The following is a 21,342-nucleotide window of genomic DNA, read 5'->3' on the forward strand; positions in this document are numbered from 1 at the left end:
ATGACCTTTTCAGAAGTTTGTAAGTCTCAATCATATCACCCCTCTCTCTCTATCATGTTTGCTAGTGTCTGCAGTCTATGAATTCTCAATCTGTCTTCATAATCAGTATTCCACAATCCTGATATCATTTTTAACACTCTCCTTTGTACTCCCTCCAATTATTATCTGAATCACAACGGAAACCAGGAGACCAGACCTGCACACAATAGTCCAAGTGAGGTCTTATCAAGGCCTTGTAAAGAGGCAAAATAACATCCTTATATTTACATGTGAACGTTCATTTCAGCATTGCAGTCATCTTTTGAGTTGTATTTGCAATCTTTGCCACATGGCCCCTAAACTTCAACTTCTTATCTATTAACACTCCAAGTTCCCTAGCCTCGTCAGTTTCTTCTAGCCTAATCCCACCAATATAACATTGGATATCTAATCATGCCGAAGTGAATGACTTTACACTTACTGACATTGAATTGACGCCCATTTTTCCATGCCTACAATTCCAGCCTATTCAAATCATTCTGCAAAGACTGCATATCAGCAGCATTCCTGATTACCCTACCTATCTTTGCATCATCAGCAAATAACTGTATGTCACTTGTCAAATCCTTCCCAATATCATTAATGTACAGATTGAATAACAGTGTACCAAGCACTGATCCTTGTGGTACACCACTGTTATCTTAAACCTTGCAGACTCAGATCCCCCTTATACCACTTTTTGATATCTCTCAGTCAGCCATCCTCTTATCCATGTTAATATTGTATAACCGAAACCAATTTTCTCCAATTTATGCAGCATTCTGTCAAAAGCCTTAGCAAAATCTAAAAGTATCATGGTGTATCCATTCCCCTTGTCTAGTTCAATAGTAACATTATTATAGAATGTGAGCAAGTTGCTAAAACATGACCTTCCCTTAGTAAACCCATGTTGTTCATTGCAAAATAGATATTCACTGTTAACCCATTTCTGAATGCGGACCCTAACCAATTTTTCCAAAATCTTCACCACCACTCCTGAGATACTAATTGGTCGATAGTTGGATACATCGGTCTTTGCACCACTTTTGTGCAATGGAATTACTATACATTCCTTCCATTCTTGTGGAATTTTCCCTGTTTGTGGAATTAGAAGGAAGATTATCATTATTACCATTTTTATGTGGGCACCTTCATGGAGACTGAAGACTCATTGCGAGAGAACCAATCTATCCATACAATCTATCATACCTTTCCTTCAACCCATTAATAGACAAAGCACTCACAACTGACTCTAGCAATCCTTCCGCTCATTCACAGCTCTCCAATCAACTGATCTAATCCTCATACCCTACAAACCACACCTTTATTCAACTTCCAAGGATGACCCGTTGTTCTCATCCCTCTAGCCAAGTGCTGAAAAATTTCCCCAGCATCTATCCTATAAAAACCGTTAAGCAACTAAATGTCTCTATCATATCCCTTCTTTTTCTCCTATCAAACAACTTCTGCAATCCACAAACCCTCAATCTGTCCTCATAGTGAACATTCCACAGACCACTCACCATCTTGGTCTCTCACTTCTAAATCCTCTCCATCACTTCCTCATCACCAAGAAACCCAGTGGACCAGATTTGAGCATATCAAGACCTTATAAATAGGACTAACAACTTCCTTATCTCTACTTCTTAATGTGTTCTTCAATAACAAAGTAATGTTTTGGACTACCTTGGCAATATGTCCTCTAAACTTTAACTCTCTTTAACTTAACCCTCCCCCCCCCCCCAAAAAAAAAAAAAACTCTAGCTCATCTATTTACTGGAGTAAAGTGTCATCGATTATGATACATGGCTTGTAATCTCTTTATTCCAAAATGCATAACATTACATTTCTCCACATTAAACTGAGACCCATTATCGCCCATACTGACAGATTATTTAAATCATCCTACAAGCTCTCCACATCGCCTTAATTAACTACTACTTTTCCTAATTTTGCATCATCAGCAAACAACTGAATATTTCCTATATCATTTATGTACAAATTAAACAGCAATGGTCCCAGTACTGAACCTTTGCTACGCCACTAGTAGCCTGTTTTCATATATTCTGCCCCTCCACATACTACTTTTTGATTGTCCAGCAGCTACGCTCTTATACACTTAACCACTGTCATATTTGAGCGCAATTGGAAGAACGACGGTACATTGTGCCCCTTGAATTGGAAAAGGTCTAAGTTTGAGTCTCGTCATGATGGGAGGAATCTTTATATGGACTTTTTCAGTCGAAGGTGAGTTAGCTGGTCTCATACGGAGGTAACAGAGTTTTTTTTCTCCCAGAAACTCGGGTTTTTCATCTCCCTACAGACAAATTGGCCCTTCAGAACACACGCAATTTACAGACAAAGAATACTAGCTGTGGTGGTGGTGGGTAGTAGACGACACTGATGTAGATGATTGGTTGTAGTGGTGGAGACTGAGAGTTGTACAATAGGTGTCTTCCCATGATGAGTCTTCGGACTCCTTGGAGGTGTCACAAATAATAATAATAATAATAATATCCATCCCCCATTTGTTCTAATTTGGGTAATAGAGTTCCATGTGGTATTTTGTCAAATGCCTTTGCAAAATTTAACAAAATCATTGTGTAGTCATTTCCTTTATCCAACTTAGCTGTTACTCTATTATAAAAAAAAAAAAAAATAGTAAATTACTAAGGCATGACTGACCATTCACAAAGCCATGTTGACCCTCGTACAGTATCGTATTTTTATCTAGCCATTCTAGAATTCACTTTTTTACCAATCTTTCTAGTACTATTACCACAATGCCTGAGATAATGATTGGTCTATAATTTGCAACTACAGTCTCAGAACCTCCCTTATGCAAGGTGATTATTTTGTCCTCTTTTCACTCCCTTGGCACTCTACCAGAGCAGAGACTTAAATTAAAGAGCCTAGTCAAAGGCATTGCCAGTTCCCTTGTACATTCCCACAAAACCATATCCCATCTAATCCCACAGCTGTATTTACATTGAGATTCTGCAATATTCTAAGAATTTCCAATGCATCCACCTCTGTTCTCTCATTAGTGTCTGTCACATAGGTTAAAGCAATAACCTCATAAGGATGATATACCGTGGTCACATATTAACCAAACTATTTTATCTGCTTCTGTTTCCTCGTGACCATCATCATTCATTCATAGTAATCTTCCATCGACATTCTTCCTCTTACCTTCCACATAACAATAAAACTCTTTAGGATTTCCTTTGGCTTGCTTGGTTAGATTCTTCTCATAATCTGATTTTTCCTTCCTTGCCATGGTGGTCACCTTCCTCTTTATATACAATTTAATACTGCTTCCTCTAGATGACCCTTAACTATATCCCATGCACTACTAACATCCTTACCCTGAAGTGTTTTATGCCATGGCACAGATTTAAGCTTTTTCCTAAGCTTGTCATAATCACCTGTCTTGTAGTTGCACAAATACCCCTTCTTGATAGAATATTCCTTATGTTTTACAATCGCCCATGCCAAGACCACATGGTCACTTTCACCAATTGGAGGAAATGTGGTCACCTTGGTTATAGATAGCTCTTCTGATCCTATGACCAGTTCTAATACTCTCTCATCCCTAGTCCACTGTATCACAAGTCGCCTTGAGTAATTATCTCTTACTCTTTTTATATAGGTGTATAAATTCTGTTTCCTTCCCTCTATATCTCCATAGTTGAAGTCCCCCCATAATAATCACTTGACCTCTACTCATTGTACTAATTTGGCAAAGCATGTCTCCAGATCATCTCTGGATCTCCCTGATCAATAGCAACAACAAATTATATTTTGTCTTACTAGCCTTAATCTTGCACCAGTTTGCTTCAAATGAACATCCATCTTCCTGTCTGTTTCCTTTTTTTTTTGTGTGTGTGTGTGTGTGGGTGGGTGGGTGGGTGGGTTGTTGGCTGCACTTCATATGTTACTATCAGCAGTATTCCTCACCTTATCCTTTCTTCTCTATCTTCCCTGAAAATACTAAACCCTTCACATTTAATGCTTGTAACTACATCATCTGCTGTTAGCCAAGTCTCAGTAAGGCCTATAACTTTTGGCAAGGTTACACTAACCAATGCCAAAATCTCTTCCTTCTTGTTCCTGATACTTTTGGCATTAGTATATAGAAAATGCAGCATCCCTTTTCGTCGCAATCCACATTTACTTCCTGAATTGACCATGCTATTCAGTATTTTTGCTTGAGAGACTAGATTCCACACATTGTCATTCTCACACTCACTCACTCACCTCATGGGTACCTTCACACAAACTCACTTGCTTCCAACCTCATTGCTTAAGGTTTTCTGAATTTGCACTTCAGCATGGTCAGTGAACAAAGCTCTCTCCAGACACCTAACACCAAAACCATTTAGATGCAGTCCATCAGCATTGCACAAATCCTTCTTGTGTCACACACAGACCACAGATCAGCAAATCCTACATCATCCATTCTGCACAATCTACATAAAGAATTGGCTATGAACATCCTCCTCCTCAGTTGACCTCTATCATAGTGTGGTAGCAGATTTACAATCATCACTTTCTTGCTCTTCAGTTTTGCCTCTGCTAACAACTCCTTTACATCCTCCCTCATAGAATACTATGAGGGAGGATGTAAAGGAGGATGATGATACAATTTTGTCGCACTTCTTAAGTACTCTCCTGATTATTGAGTCTCAGTACATAATTTTCTCCTTTACTTGTTTTTCTTGTTTTATTATTATTATTATTATTTAGACCTCTGTTGAGTCAAAAGACTCATCGCGGACGATCCTTCTTGGGAAACACAGTCTATCAAGACTCATTGTGACAAGTCCCTCCTAGGAAACACAGTATCATACCACTAATTAAACTGATTGACCATTCTTGCTCTCACCACTCTATCAGGCAATGCATTCCATGGTTCAACTACCCTCAATGCAAAGAAACCACTCCTCACCATCTTGCTCACAGTTTCCTTTCGTAACTTCAACCAAACAAAAGAACTCCCCAGTGTCGACCCTGTAACCACCTCTGAACAGTTTAAAAGTCTCAATCATATCACTTCTCCATTTTCTATCCACCAAACTCTGCAGTCCACATTCACACAGCTGATTTTCATAACTAACATTGTACAGTCCTGAAATTGTGTTTAAAAATATACCTAACATACCAAGATCAGATACACCTAACATACCAAGATCAACTATTTGCTCACTGTTTCATCTATTGCCTTGGAAGTCCTTGAGGGGAACAGAATCTCTCAGACACTGCATCTTAGAGTCGATGAATAATGGCAGATGAACTTACTGTCATTATTGTAATTATTGTAATCTGCCTCTGTACCCTTTCCACAGTTAATTTATCCCCTTCAAATCCTGGGGACCAAATCTGAGAACAATAGTCTAAGTGTGGTCTGATCAGGGTCTTATACAATGGAATGATAACTCTTTTATCTCTGCTGGTCAGTGTCCTCATTATTGCAGCAATCCTCTGTGTTACCTTCACCACCTTTGCAATATGTCCCTTGAATTTCAAGTTTCTATCAATCATCACCCCCAGATCTCGTGTCTCCCCTACTTCCTCCAGTTCTGATTTTATTTCTTTGATGATAGTTTCTTCTCTTCTGAAACATGGAGGAGTGATATGAAAAAGAACAGGCAATCATCAGAGAGGAGTAGATCTTTAGATGCCAGAGATGGTGCTCATGTTATGTTGAACTATATGTCCACGAGAATGGTGTGGTGACTTTGGCTCCAAATTGGTGAACAATATTCTGCCTCTCGGAAGATCAGAGTCAGTGCTGCTATTCTAAGAATCGAGTCATTACACCCCCAAATTTTGCCTGTGAGCTTGTTTATGATGTTGTTCCTTGTAGATATCATTAATTTAGTTTTTTCCAACTGTTCTTGGTGTATTATGCAATCACTATGTGATTGCCTAACATACCAAGTGTTTAAAAATATACCTAACATACCAAGATCAAATATTTGCTCACTGTTTCCTCTATTGCCTTGGAAGTCCTTGAGGGGAACAGAATCTCCCAGACACTGCATCTTGCAGTCGATGAATAATGGCAGACGAACTTACTGTCATGAAGAAATTAAGAACCTCAACTTTACCAGATGAAGTCATAAGTCTTCGTCACTGCTTCATTGATTGAGAGGCACCAGCACTCCAAACAAAACTAAAGGAAAATCAAACTCATAGAGTATTGCAAAAATCTTCGCACAAAAAAACTCAACTCAAAATTCTCACATATATCAAATTGTAAAGGCAATGGATCTCAGTTGTAAAGAGATCCCATTGTGTTGACAAAATAAGTTTTCTTATCATGTCCCACATATACACCAAACTCCAATCCAGTAACTCTAGATGAAATTGATGCAAACCTCAAACTAATGAAAATAAATAAAACTTTGATGGCATCCTTCCAGATTTTCATACTCGTCTCCTAAGAGCAAAAAGATGGCTAATTTTTTTTTTCTCTTATATTAAATGATGAACGATCCCAAAACTGGCATGTATCAAAGATAATATATTGTTTTGCCAAAACCCAACAAGTCTACTGATGACTCTAACAACTACCCTATAGCATTGCTCTGCACTCCTTGCAAACTTTTTTGAAAGGATTATCTTCTCTAGGATTTCTCCAAAAATAGAAGCCATCTTACCCAATGAATAGAGATTTAGACCTGGCAGCAGCTTCTGCCAGGTCTAAATCTTTATTGATGGGGTAAGCAGATCCTGGTCCTCACAACAAATACATAGAAGCTGGATACCAAAAGTAATTAAAAACAAGCACTGCCTTTGTAGACCTAACATCAGCTTATGACACTGTATAGAAGAGAGACTTATTGTATAAAATAGCAAAAATAATTAACTTCTAAAAAAAACTCTAAATCTATAAGGACAGATGCTCTCTAATAGGAAAATAAAAGTTCATTTGAATTCACAAAAAAAAAAAAAAAAAAAAAGCAGAATATTTATCATACAGGATGGCTTGCCATAAGGATCTGTCCATAAGGATCTGGTACAGAAAATGTTTACAGCCATTTTCCTAAAAAATGGCTGTAACCATTTTTTTAGGAAAGTATTGCTGATAACTTTTAATTCATTTTAAGTGGTTGTTCACTGGAGCAGATCTTCAAAGCCCTGTTTTTAAGTGTATTAATGACTCCTAGTTTTTGTGTTGGGTGGCAGTAGGAGTTTTAGTGTATATATTGGCCAGTATGTGTTGGGTTCTGGTAAACAGTGAAGGAAAGACTACCAGAAGGAAGATGTATGACAAGTGTACTTAGAAACGGAAGTGTGTTCTGCTTTTCAATCTTGATTGTGAATTGTTTGTGTTGCTTGTTTGGTGGCTGAGGAAAGTGTCTTCGCTGGGTGTCATGGGACCAGATAGCGAAAACATCGTCAACATATTTAAGCCAGACTTTTGGTTTTAAATGAGAGGAAACTAGAGCACGTTGCTCAAAATATTCCATGTATAGGTTAGCAATTGGGATAATCATGAGCCCATGGTTGTGCCTTCTTTTTGTAGGTAGAAAGTGTTTTGCCAAACAAAATAGCCATAACGTAGTACATGCACCGAGCGCTGTGATACTGGGAGAGAATTTGTCCTCTAATAAAAGAATTATGTAATTGATTTCAACATTTGTGAAGAGGGCAGAGACGTCAAAACTGACTAATGAATCATTTTTTTCCAGTGTGATGTCTTTGATTTTGTTTACAAAGTGTTGTGTGTTTTTAATATAGGAGGGGCAATGACCTACCAACTCCTTGAGTGTTGACACTAGTTTCTTGGCTAGGTGATAATTGGGGCTGTCAGTACCTTCGACTATTGGCCGGAGTGGAGTGTTTTGTTTGTGAATCTTCGGTAGACCATAAATTCTCAGGAAACAAGTGTAGTGTGGAATTAATTTTTTAATGGCATCTTCGGGCCATGTGATGACAGATTTAAGTAGCTTCTCTATTTTCTTTTTTTATTCGATTGGTAGGAGCATAGTTAACTAGTTGATATGTGCTGTTGTCTGAGACTATTAGATAAATTTTTTCCAAATAAGTTGGATTTAGAATAACTGTAGCACTGCCTTTATCGGCTCTAGTAATTATGATGTCCGGATTTAATTTTAGTGATTTTACCACTGTCAAACTGTCAATTCTGATTTTGTTAGGTTGCTGGTTATTATTATTATTAATCAGGCCTCCATGAAGACAAGAGACTCATCGTGGGAGGACTTCCTAGGAAACACAAAGTCTGTCATACCACTCGTTGACCGTTCTTGTTCTAACCACTCTATCAGGCAATGCATTCCATGGTTCAACCACCTTCCATATAAAGAAACCACTTCTCATCCTCTCTCACAGCTTCCTTTCTTAACGTCCAGGAATAGCCCCTTGTCATTGCTCCTTCCTGCTATTCCACCAAATGAAAGAACTCCCCAGTGTCAACCTAATCACCGATCATATCACCTCTCTCTCTCTCTTCTATCCACCAAACTCTGCAGTCCATATTTCCTCAGCCGATCCTCTTAACTAACATTCTACAGTCTTGAAACCATTTTTATTATCCGTATGTATCTTTTTCACAGTTAATTTATCCCCATCAAATCCTGGGGACCAATTTTGAGAGCAATAGTCTTAAGTGTGGTCTGATCAGGGTCTTATATAATGGAATGATAACTCTTTTATCTCTGCAGGTCAGTGTCCTTCTCATTATTGCAGCAATCCTCTGCATTACCTTCACCACCTTTGCAATATTATTATTATTATTATTATTTTGACACCTCCAGGGAGTCCAAAGACTCATTGAGGGAGAGTGTGCCGACAGCATTGAACGATTGTCCCCCTTCCAACTACTAACCGCGCTCAAACTTACTTAACTGAGCCATTAGTAGCAGAGGCTCTACCAATCGACCAACCTTTGCCGGCAAGTCCCCTAAATTTCAGGTTTCTATCAATCCTCAACCCCAAATCTCTTGTCTCCCCTGCTTCCTCCAGTATAACTCCTCCCATAGCGTATACAGTGTCCCACCAATGCTTCCAAACCTCAAGAACTTACATTTTGCTGCAATAAACCGATACCCCATTCATTTACCCATCTATCTAGCTTATTCAAATCCTCTTGCAGGGCTACCACATCTGCACTATTACTAATGATAATTAAATACTTAAGGAATTGAGAACGCACACTAGAAATATAAATTAAATCAACTTTAATATATACTTTCCAATATTTCAGCAAAGTCATGTTGCCATCTTCATGGGAACTTAAGATAAAGACACGTGCATGCAGGTACTACGTAACAGAAAATGAGAAATGAAGCGAGGAAGCTACCATTTTCCTAAAGTCCTGATGGTGCCCCCCCCGGCAGGCTATATTACCTGTTTTTGGACTTTGGGCTGAAGAGTTCTGATGTATGTTTTCCAAATTTGGGGCAGTCTCATGCATCCAAATTTGTTGAGGTTTGGCATGTTCCAAGGGCTGAGGCTGATTTCATGAATAGTCTTTCATATTTGAACTTGCTGCAGTGTATTACTGTGGATTTCTTCTACCTCTTTATGTGGCGAGTATCCAGAGCATAGTCTGCAAGCTCAGAGTGGCTGTACTGTTGAAATCAGATGTAGCCCTTGTGTTCTGAGATTCTGATATTTGCTGTCCTGCTTGTTTGGCCAAAGTAGGACAATTTACAGCTGCAAGGGACCTGGTATCCATGTTTTTTTTAGGATCTTGTTGATTTTTTCCGAGGTGCTGCGGATGTAGGGAATGGTGATGGATTTAGAATAATCTTTTTTTGTGAAGGGGGGGGGGTGTTGTGGATAACTGGTTTTAGTATTTTTTGGATTTTTTTTTTTGGGGGGGGTAGCCATTGGCTGAGAACGTGCTAAGGATGTGATTTAGTTCAGTGGTTAGGGCATGGTCATTTGAACAGATTAGTTTAGTCCTGTTGAATAGTGTCTTAATAACACCATATTGTTGTGGGGGGGGGAATTGTCGGTGAATGTATCTGCCTGTATGAGTAGGTGGTCTATAAACTGAGTAAACCAAGGTTCCATCAGGTTGGCAGGTGACTAGTGTGTGTATTCCTAGACACAGGGCTTGCAGACCATGCTCTGGATACTCACCACAGAATAAGGTGGAAGAAAGCCACAGTAATACAGTGCAGCAAGTTCAAATATAAAAGACAATTCATGGAATCAGCCTCAGCCCTTAGAAACATGCCAAACCTCAACAAATTTGGATGCATGAGACTGCCCCAAATTTGGGAAACATACATCAGAAGAACTTCAGCCAAAAGGCCAACAACACCTAATATAACCCACCAAGGGGCACCATCAGGACTTTAGGAAAGCGGTACCTTCCTCGCTTCGTTTCTCATTTTCTGTTATGTAATACTTGCGTGCACGTCTTTCTCCTAATTTCCCATGAAGATGGCAACATGATGTTGCCGAAATATTGGAAAGTATATATTAAAGTTGATTTAATTTATATTTCTAGTGTATGCTGTCAATTCCTTAAGTATTTAATTATCATGTTTAACACCAGCATATAAGCCTTTCTATTTGCAAAATCCAAAAAAAATGGCAGTATATTCCTTTCCTTCATCAACTGCTGTTGTCACTTTATTATAAAGGCAGTCATATTACTAAAGCAAGTGTGCCTCTTAACAAATCCATGTTGATTCTCACAGATAACATCTGCCTAATGTTATCTGTAGTGATGGATCACATCTGTATATGGTCCATCACTAATTTCTCCAAGACCTTAACAACTACTGATGACACACAAACTGGCCTATAATTAGACACTTTCAGTCTGCTACCCCTCCCCCCTTATGCAATGGCACTATCTTATCTTCCTTCCATTCCCTGGGTACCTTTCTCATAGCCAGACTTTCATTGAAAAGCCAGGTCAACGGAGCTGTCAGTTCTTTAGCACATTTTCTCAAAACCTAAGGTGAAATACCATCCAGTCCTACGTTTACTGACATCCAGAGTACTCAGTATTTGGAACACACTCTCCTCTTACACCTCTAAACCTCGAATAAAACTTAGTAATAAAAAAACTAGTAATAAAACTTACTTTTCCAGGATGAAATGCTCCAATAAAGCGTTGGTTGAACATCTCCACTATATCCTCTGCATCTGTCGCTCTATTCCCATTTTTATACCACAATGTCATTCTTCCATAATCATTTCTCCTCCTACTGGCCACAAAGCTAAAATATTCCCTAGGATTTTCTTTGGATATTAATGCCAGTCTGTTCTCATATTCTAGTTTTGCCTTCCTCACCAATCTAGTCACTCTCCTGGCCTGAGTCTTATATTCTTCATGCATCTGCTCTCCACCCCCTCTCCTTATATCTCTTCCATAATCTCTTTTTCACTTGCAGTTCCTGTTTGATATTGTTTGTCATCCACTTTACACCAAATTGTGTTTTATTTACTGGTAGAATACAGCTTACTGTTGCTTCTAACAAATATTCCTTCACAATTTACCAAGTACTAATTATATCTCGCCCTTTCAATTCCTCCCTCCATGGAACTGTCCGAAGTTGATATCTACAACTATTATAATCACCTGCCTTATAATTCCACATACATTCCCTTTTCTTTGATACTCCTGCATGGCTATTCATCTTCCAAGTCAAACCCACATGGTCACTCTCTCCAACTGAGTAGATAGAATGTCATCTCAGTTATTCTGATGCTATAACCAAATCCAAAACTCTTGAACCTCTTGTTCCCTCTATTACATGTTGCCTAAGACACTTGTCCCTCAAGAATATTAGAAATCCATTCCCTTATTACTACATGCATTTTCCTCTTCCCAGCTTATGCTGCTGTAGTTCAAATCTCCCATAATAATCATTCTTCTTGCACTTGCCAATCTCAACTGGCTAAACATCTCCTGTCCCCCACCCTCTGTGCTCCTTTGCTTGATACAACACCCCACTAAATATCCTGTCTTGCCCACCTCTACCTCAGACCATGTGCTTTCAAAACCATTAGTGTCACTGCCTTCCGAAGCTTCCACTCTTATCATAAGCAGTACTCTACCACAGCATTTTCCCTTCCTATCATGCTGAAAAATGCTGTACACTGCTTCTTCTATTTTATTATATCATCTTCCATCAACCACATCTCAAGATCCCAATAATCTTTGGCCATTCTGATGCTATCAGTGCTACCAATTAATCTCCTTTATTTTGGATTGTCTTGGCATTAGTATACAGCATAAAAATGTCACTGCTTCTATATCTATCATTATTCCCTCCAGATCCCACTGGACTCATTGTTACTTGTCGTCGTCCCCCTTCTCCCAAGCACCCATTCCCACAAATGGTCACCCCTACTACCATCCACCCTGGGAATTCTAGTTTCCCTGCATTGACACACCAACTCTTCCAGAAAACAGCAATCTCTCTATATGCTTACATCCTTCCTCATTCAAATGCATGCAGTCTCTTGCATACAGTTCTTTTCTGTCCTCAAATGCCCTTCAAGCATCCACATTCCAATTCTCTCTTCTGACACATTCTGGCTATTATGATATTCATTATTACTGCTCTTCTGCTCAGCTCATCACTATCATACTTGGGCAACACACACACACAATCTTTCTTCTGCATGTGTAACCTCAAGCAAGAATCTCAGATCTCTTACCACCCAATTTACATTGCCTCTCTCAAGTCATTCGTGCCCACCATCACAATCATCTCATTCACCCTTTCAGCCCGCTTAATTGCCATAGCCACACTCTCTATCATTCTTCCAGGCAATTGAACCACTGCTCTGGCATCCTATCTTGCACACCACAGACCATCGAGTCTCCATACATCACAGCTCTTACCACTCTGTTCCTTGTTTGCCCACCTGCATCTCTCTCTCCCTCCTCTAACTCTTTTACCTGCTGTCCTGGCATCACTCAATCCCTAGTTCCAGCATTCCGTTGCATTCTTCTCATTCTCTCTCTCTCTCTGAGTGTTTCCATTCACTCCTCTTCTGTTATTCCCATCTCTCTCTTCTACAGCTCCTATTCTCTACTCTTCTATCATTCTCATAACACTCTCTCATTCCCTCTCCTCATCTACTGCTCCTATTCTCCATTCTTCTATCTTTCCTATACCTCTCTCTCATTCCCTCTCTTCTCCTGTTTCTATTCTCTCCCCTTCTGTCATTCCCATAACTCTCTTTCACTTCTCCTGTGATTCACCTCGCATTGATCTATTCCATTTGTCTAATCTCATCTTTCATATATCTCATTCCTGAGACATTCCACCATCTCATTCAGCTCATCTATCTCTCTCTACAAGTTAGCACTCTTACTCTCCATTCATCCTCCCAGTCATGACCATCTCTGAAAACGTCACAATCATTAAAGCCTTCCACAATCTCCACTCTTATTTTTTCATTCATATTTTGCTTGTTATTTTCACCTATGATACTACTCGTCTCTGAAAAATCTCCCACTCCTGATGAAACAAAGTCAGATATCATAACATCTAACTCACTGGATTTCTCCCATTGCCTACATTTTATGTATATATGCACCCCCCCCCTTCTCTCACCTGCTACATACCCAACTGCTAGGACGCATATATGCCCCAAGTCGCACATGCCACAAAATCCTTTATTATGTTATGCAAAATAGAGTCCTTGAATGGCAGAGGACTTGGTGACATGCCATTTGTAATTGGAGCAGGTAGCTGCCACATTCAAATTGTGCCAAGTCTAAACGCTAAATACTATGTTATATGCTCTACTGTAAGCTAATTTACTTACTCGATACTATAAGTAAGGTTCGTATACGTCCCGTATTTTACGGGATTGTCCCTTATTACGAGTTTGTGTCCTGGCATCCCAATAAAACTCTTTGGGACACAGAATTGTCCTGTAATTTGTGAATTTGTGTTTAACATTCCCATTCTTAAACATAAAACATGTAATTGCCAAGAAATCGATATTAGTTATTGATCATAAAATTGTCTCAATTGACAATTCTGACATGTTGAGAGAATAGTGCAACTAGCGGACATTGTAATAACTAAGCACAGCTTATTTGATATGACACAGATCTGTTATGAAACATAATTAGTTTTATTATTTTATATGCCTTTAAAATGCCAAAGAGAAAGTGTGTTCTCACAGAAAAGCTAAGGACTGAATATCCTTTAATTATACCATGTAATTGTGATGGCAAAGTTGATAAGAAAATGAAATGTACACAATGTAATGCAATATTCAGTACAATACAGCGATCGGTCAGACATCACGCAGCACTTCACTACGAAGAGACACAAATTAGCAGAAAATGCAAGTGTAAGTAGTAAAGTGTCAGATTATTTTTTGAAAAAAAAACAATGGGCGAAATGGGAAAAAATCTTGCTGCTGATGAAGCTACATTTGCATATCATGTATGCATGCACAACCAGAGTTTCAGTTCGATGGACTGCATGGCGAAAAGAATCCAGAAACTATATGACAAAAAGTTCACTTGCGGTCAAAAGAAGACTCAAGCTATAGTTGTGAGTGTATTAACACCTTATGCAATGGCTGTTTTCAGAAACGAACTTGAGAAAGCTAATTGTGTGTCAATAATGATACACAGTTTTAACCACGGTGCTTTGAAAATATTTCCAGTTCTAGTTCGGTACTTCATACCAGAAGAGGCCATCAAAACTATGGTTCTAGAGGTTTTTAGATTTACCATGTGAAACTGCAGACCAACTTACAGAATATGTATGGCAACTAGTGACAAAGTGGAATATTGAAAAGAAAGTTGTTGCCTTGTTAGCAGATAATACTAATACAAATTTTGGTGGAAGTTCCAGAAGAGGAAAGAACAATGTTTTTCATAAATTGAAATCAAAATTGAATCGTACATTGATAGGAGTTGGTTATTCATCTAATATCATAAATAATGCTATACAATGTGCAGCTGATACATTGCCCATTGACATTCAAGCTGTCATTGAAAAATTATATCAGCATTTTTATATCTATGCTGTTAGAGTGCATACACTCTAACAGTATAGATATAAAATTTTGTGACTTTTTAAATACTGAGTACAAGACAGTGTTAGGGCACTCAAAAACACGATGGTTGTCTCTGTACCCTTCTTAAAAGGATGAATGAAATGTACAAAGTTCTCAAATCATATGTTCTTTCACTTGATAAACCACCATTGCTTCTAAAAAATTTCTTTAGTAATCCAGTTTCAGAGCTAATAGCCACATTTCTAGAATGCCGATCTGAAATGTTTCATGCAACAATTTGTGCAATTGAAGGTGAGAAAGTTACTCTTGCTGAAGCAAAATCCATTATTGAAAGCCTCTTAGAGAAACTTCAGCAGAGAGACAAGATAATGATTTTGCAACAAGGAAAGAACAGTCCTTACTGAAGGCATTAATTGAAGATGGACTCATCACTGAGAAGAATTATGGTAATTATAAAAATTAATTTTATAACACCTGTATAGAATACATCCAAGAATGGTCTTCTGATTCTTACTTTTGAAAGTTTGTCTTGGATTTTATTGAAGAATCCAGAAGCCAGTCTCAGTTGGAAAAGTGTGCAGAAAAGTGTAAAAACTATTGAAGAGGTCTGCCCAAACACAAAAATCAATGAAACTGAACTGTTTGATGAGGTGATGATCTTGAAAAAGGCAATTACAGAGAAGAAAGAAGAAAATAAAGCAAAATCTACAGGAGAAATTTGGTATGAATTATTCAACAGTGTTGGAGTAAATGAATTAATAAATTTGAAGAAGATTGTTGAGTTCTTCTGCTGCATTCCTGGCACAAATGCTAGTATTGAAAGACTGTTTACCAGATGAACTCCTTATGGACAAACGCAAAGAATCTGTAGAAACGGTGAAAGCTATGCTCATTGTTAAAGTGTTTTTCAATAAGGACTGTGTGGATTTTCATAACTTGGAAAAACATAATCATTCTTTACTCGAGAAAATACAGTCATCTGAGAAGTATATCATAGGCAAAGTTCAATGATTTAGTATTGTTTAAAGTTCAATTTTAAGATTGCTATAAGTAATTAAATTTTTTTCCCTTTACTGATGTTCATAAGTAAGAAAAGCAATAAAATTTTGCTTTTCTTCTTTCTTTTTTCTTTTGGTTTATTCAAACCGAACGTGTCCCGTATTTTTTTTTTCAAAAATATATTAACCCTAACTATAAGTATAAACTATATTTAACTACACTAAATAACAAAAACTTATCTTCTCTTCCCCATTCAAGGATTCTATTTTGCATAACATAATAAAGGATTTTGTGGTATGTGCGACTTGTGGCATTTTTGTGTCCCGGTTGATGTGGGAATTGACTCTGACCTCACCTTCTCAGTAACCTAGAAATAACTAGAAATAACAATATAAACAACAAAATCCCCAAAGCAGCACCACTTATTTGTATTACTGAGAAAAATGTAGCACAATTCGTGATAAAGTCACACTATACAGCTTGAAAAACACTTTTTTTTTTTTTTAACCACATCTCAAATCCACCTCCATCTCTTAAATTTAAAATGTTAGAGGTTTCCAAACATACTTTTTCTGCTATGGTGGTAGGGGTAAATCTTAAGCTTCTTTCTATATGGTAAATAAAATCAAGTTTGTTAATTGTTCTGGGTGTCATGGCAAAGTTTAAACCTTTGCTGAGTACCGCGAGCTCATTATTGTTCAGGGTGTGGTTTCATTTGATTGACTACATGACTGTTCACTGAAGGCAGTTGGTGGCTCCTGTTGACCATTGCTTCTTGGTTATTGTTATCACTGGCTTGTGGTGGTTGTTATCATTCATTGCAGAGGAATTCTAATATGTCTGTTGGTTTTCCAATGTTATCGATTTTTAAGACAAAGAAGTTTGGATATGAGTTTTGCCTTCATTGTTTCCTGGATATGATTCGCTGAATTGTCTGTAATTCTCAAGGATAATATCCCAGATATCTGGGTTCATTTTCTTTTCATTTTGATGTACTTTGGAATGATATTGCCATCCCTACATTGTTTTAAATATGCCAGTTGGTTAATCAAAACAGAAACATGAATCTTCAACTTACCATCGTGATTGCATCGCTTGTGCATAGAATCTCCATTAATTATCAGAATCTTTTCCTTTAGTATTACACGGTGATCAGCATTCATTTTACACTAATTATGGACTCTACAACCGTGTTATAAATAATTATTTTAATTTCCCGACATTTTGACCTTCATATTATGGTCATCATCTGGAGTATATACATAAACAGAGACAAGCTAAATTGGTGGTCGGCAGTAGACGGTGTTGGTGTAGATGAAGGTAGTTGTGTTTGGTGGAGACGAAGAGTTGTAGAGTAGGTGCCCTCCCTCGATGAGTCTTTGGACCCTGGAGGTGTTACATAATAATAATAATAATAATAATAATAAATTACATTTCACATAGTATGCTGAAGAGACGATGATTTGATCAACTGTTATTCTACTGGCCTGACCTCTAGTGAAAATAAAATAAAATTACAATAAATAAATGAAATAAAATAAATTAACTACATCAGAACTATATTCTATTTAAGACAACATCAGAGATACCTTCTTTCATGTAGATAGTTTTGTTACAGTGAAAATTATGTCCTAATTTAACATGATAATTGTTATATTAAATTTAAGATCCTGGATTATGTATGGTTCTATTTAAAATGAACTCTTAGGAAGAATGGTTAAGTGGGTCATATGGTCAAGTCAATAACTATGGTTAAAGCTGGTCTTTCTGATCATGCTCTGAATGCTTTACATAGAATTGACTGGAAAAACACCTGTTGTTTACATCACACCAAAACATGGTATGAATATAAATTTAAGGAAGCCTGTGAGATTCTTGTCAAGCACCCTAATCTGAACAATAATGATAGTCTAAAAATCCCAAGCATATGGAAGGCACATATTCTACCCACCGGACCTTTCTTCCTAAGAGGTAACTATAAACAGGACTGAAGATAATCCAGAATCTTAAATCTAATATAACAATTGTCATGTAAATTAGGACATAATTTTCACTGTAACAAAACTATCTATATGAAAGAATGTTTCTCTGGTGTTGTCTTAAATAGAATATAGCTTTGATGTAGTTAATTTAAGAATAACCATTGATCAAATCATTGTCTTTTCAGCATACTATGTGAAATGTAATTTACCTTGTATAGGTTTCGTTGGTTTAGCAGTTCAAAAGAAAGATTCCTGTATTGCGACCACATGTTTATTAAGATAAATAAAAAAAATAATAATTTAGCTTGTCTCTGTTTATATATGTGTGTATACTCCAGATGATAACCTTAATATGGAGTATACACACATATATAAACAGAGACAAGCTAAATTATTATTTTTTTAATAATAATTTAGATAAATAAAAAAAATAATAATTTAGCTTGTTTCTGTTTATATATGTGTGTATACTCCAGATGATGACCTTAATATGAAGGTCAAAATGTCAGAAATTAAAATAATTATTTATATCAGTTGTAGAGTCCATAATTTGTGTAAAATGAACAACAATCTGGTATAACGATGGGACTAGTTTAAACAATTGCAATGGACAACACAAAGACTAAAGTCCTAATTAGGTGACATCTATTTTGGGAGGGTAAATAAAAAAGAAAAGAAAAAGAGAAAGCAGGTATTGATTAAGTCGTAAGATGACTGTCTCCCAGATTTTTGGTAAATTTATACAGCCATACTTGTTGAGGTTTGGAGTATGCTTCAAGGCTTCTGTTGGTTATAAAAACAATCTCTCTGACTTATAACGACTTCTGTGTAGTACTTTTGTTTTTTTCTAATTGATCCTTCTGTGCAGCGATATCTAAGGCATGGTCTGCTAGACACAACTTGCCATAACGACAGTGCCAGATGTATATTTTCTGTTCACTGAGGCAGATGTCCACAGTTCTTCCTGTCTGTCCATAGTAACTTCAATCACACAAACAGGGCACTTCATAGACTCTTGGTTGCGATAAAGAAGAGATTCTCTCCTTAGGTGAATAGAGGAGAGTTGCCAGTTTGACATAAGCTGATGCTGGATATAATACCAGCAAAATATCAGCAATAGGTTAATAAATAGTTATTATTTTCTTATCAGTTTGTGTTCTCATTAATACCGTTAAAAATAAATTAATTTGGTCGTATATTTCAATTTGGTCCTAGAATACTAGTGTGTCTGATTATAATAGTGATGATGTAATATTGACTTAGACAATGAACAGGTTTAGAAGTATCAAGAAAAAGGAGTTTATGTGTAATTATAAGGAACACAGTTATAATAATAATCTCAGAAGTCAACTTGGGGTGAATTCCATGGATGGACAAATTGAAAGGGGGAGATATCACTAGTATATTGGAGCTGATGAAGAAATATTGATCAGCAGCAATAGCAGGTTTCCCAATTCAAGTTAAAAAGATAACACATTCTGCTGTAAAGTGTATGAACAAAGAAATAAAATAGGAACTGCAGATGAAAAGACGCTATGAAAAATAAAGTATGAAGAGAGAGGTGGAGATCAGTTATATGACAATATAAGACTTGAGACAGGAAAGTAAAGAAGACAAAATTAGAATACAAGAATAGTTAGCCCAGTGATTATCCAAAGAAATTCCTAAACTATTTTTCTTATGTGGCCAGTAAAAGAATATGTGATTGTGGAAGAATGACATTGTTAGACAGAAAAAAAAAAAAAAGTCAAGCGACCAATGAACATAATAGACTTTGTTCCTAGAGGAATGGGGAAGGCTTTAGAAGAGTATGAGGAAAATGTGATTTTGCCATGTGATTTAGAAGAATGAGTTAAGGAACTTTCAAGTCCATTTTCCTGGCTATTCACAGAAAGTCTAGCTATGGAAAAGGTGGCCAATGGATATTATAGTTCCACTACATAATAAGGGTACTGGTAAAATGAAGGTGTTAGACTATAGAACAGTTTGTATTTCATCTGTAGATGTTAACATTGTGAATAAATTACTAAGAAATTGTATACAAAACTGTCCATGTGAGAGTATATCTGGGACAGTCACCATGGCTTTGGCATCTTTTTTTTTTTTTACTTAATCTGATTTCTCTTTATTATTAAAGGCAATCAGATTAAGTGATAAAAGATATGCCACTTTACATGTGTCAGAGTGACACGTGAAAAGCTGATATTTGCATTTCAGCATATGAGTTTAGATATCAATTTAGTGTATTGGATTAGAAATCTGCTGCCTGGTAGGTATCAGAAAGCTGCATATGAAGAAGTGTTATAAAAGAAGAGGAAGGTCATGAGGTACTAAGAACTCTACTTTTTAACCTTTATGTCAGTGACATTGTCACTGGATTGCAGTGAGATGTTTAGCAGATGCTATGAAGCTGTGTTATGTTAATGATAATGGCGATGTTATAGTATTTTGGGAGGATTTGAATAAGGTGTGCAGGTGAATAGGGTATAAGTTTATTTCACCTAAATGCATATTACTGAAATTTGGTATCCACTGATGGGTCTATACTGATAGTGGAGGGGGATTGAACTTTGGGTGATGCTCAGCATATATTGTGGAATGAAATTGAACTGGTGAGCAAGCGTGTAATAAATGTTTTAAGAATGAATGTTGCGAGAATAAATTGCATGATAGTAGAGTAGAGAGTATTGATAGAAGACAGGAAAATGTAAATATTGGTGATAATAATGAAAGTGAGGTGGTGGAAATTCAGAAAAAACACGAAATACTCGAATAAGGAAATAGTGTGCTCCCATGTAGTCCTTCACAGGACAAAACACAAGATTGAAAGGCTACAGAAACAGCAAGAGATTAGTCAAACTGAGAACAGAATTGAATCAACTGATTCAGTTACCTCCCTACCATCGGCATTCTTTAAAATCAATCTGCCATGTACATTTTTCCTTTTACTTGCTACATATCTAAAAAACTGTTTAGGATTCTCTTTAGCCTGCTTGGCCAATGTTCTTTCGTAATCAATTAGACAACATTACCACCAGTGATATTAACATCAAAAGAGGAGTGAGACAAGGATGTGTGCTCTCACCACTCCTGTTCAACATATATGCAGAGGTAATCTTTAAAAAAGCATTGGAAGAGTGTCCAGAGGGAATCACAATAAATAGAAAGATTGTTAACTACCTACGATATGCAGATGACACCGTGCTAATTGCAGATAACATTATGGATCTCAAAAAACTCATTGACAGAGTATACATAGAAAGCCAAAGAATGGGAATAAATATAAACATCAACAAGACAAAATACATGATCATCAGCAAACATCCAGCCTCATCAATGAAACTGACAC

The 21,342-nt window shown here is 37.1% G+C and overlaps 1 protein-coding gene across 1 annotated transcript in view; it reads left to right on the plus strand.

Annotated features, from left to right (window-relative positions):
- Nucleotides 1-21,342, plus strand: part of LOC150100509 (uncharacterized) — a 1,094,033-nt gene that overhangs the window by 620,025 nt on the left and 452,666 nt on the right. The gene's annotated exons all lie outside the window — the stretch shown is intronic.

The sequence above is a fragment of the Typopeltis vanoorti genome, chromosome 13 (genome assembly GCF_054136105.1).
Source record: "Typopeltis vanoorti isolate ZY-2024b chromosome 13, IOZ_Tvanoo_1.0, whole genome shotgun sequence".
In the NCBI taxonomy this organism is placed as follows: Eukaryota; Metazoa; Arthropoda; class Arachnida; order Uropygi; family Thelyphonidae; genus Typopeltis; species Typopeltis vanoorti.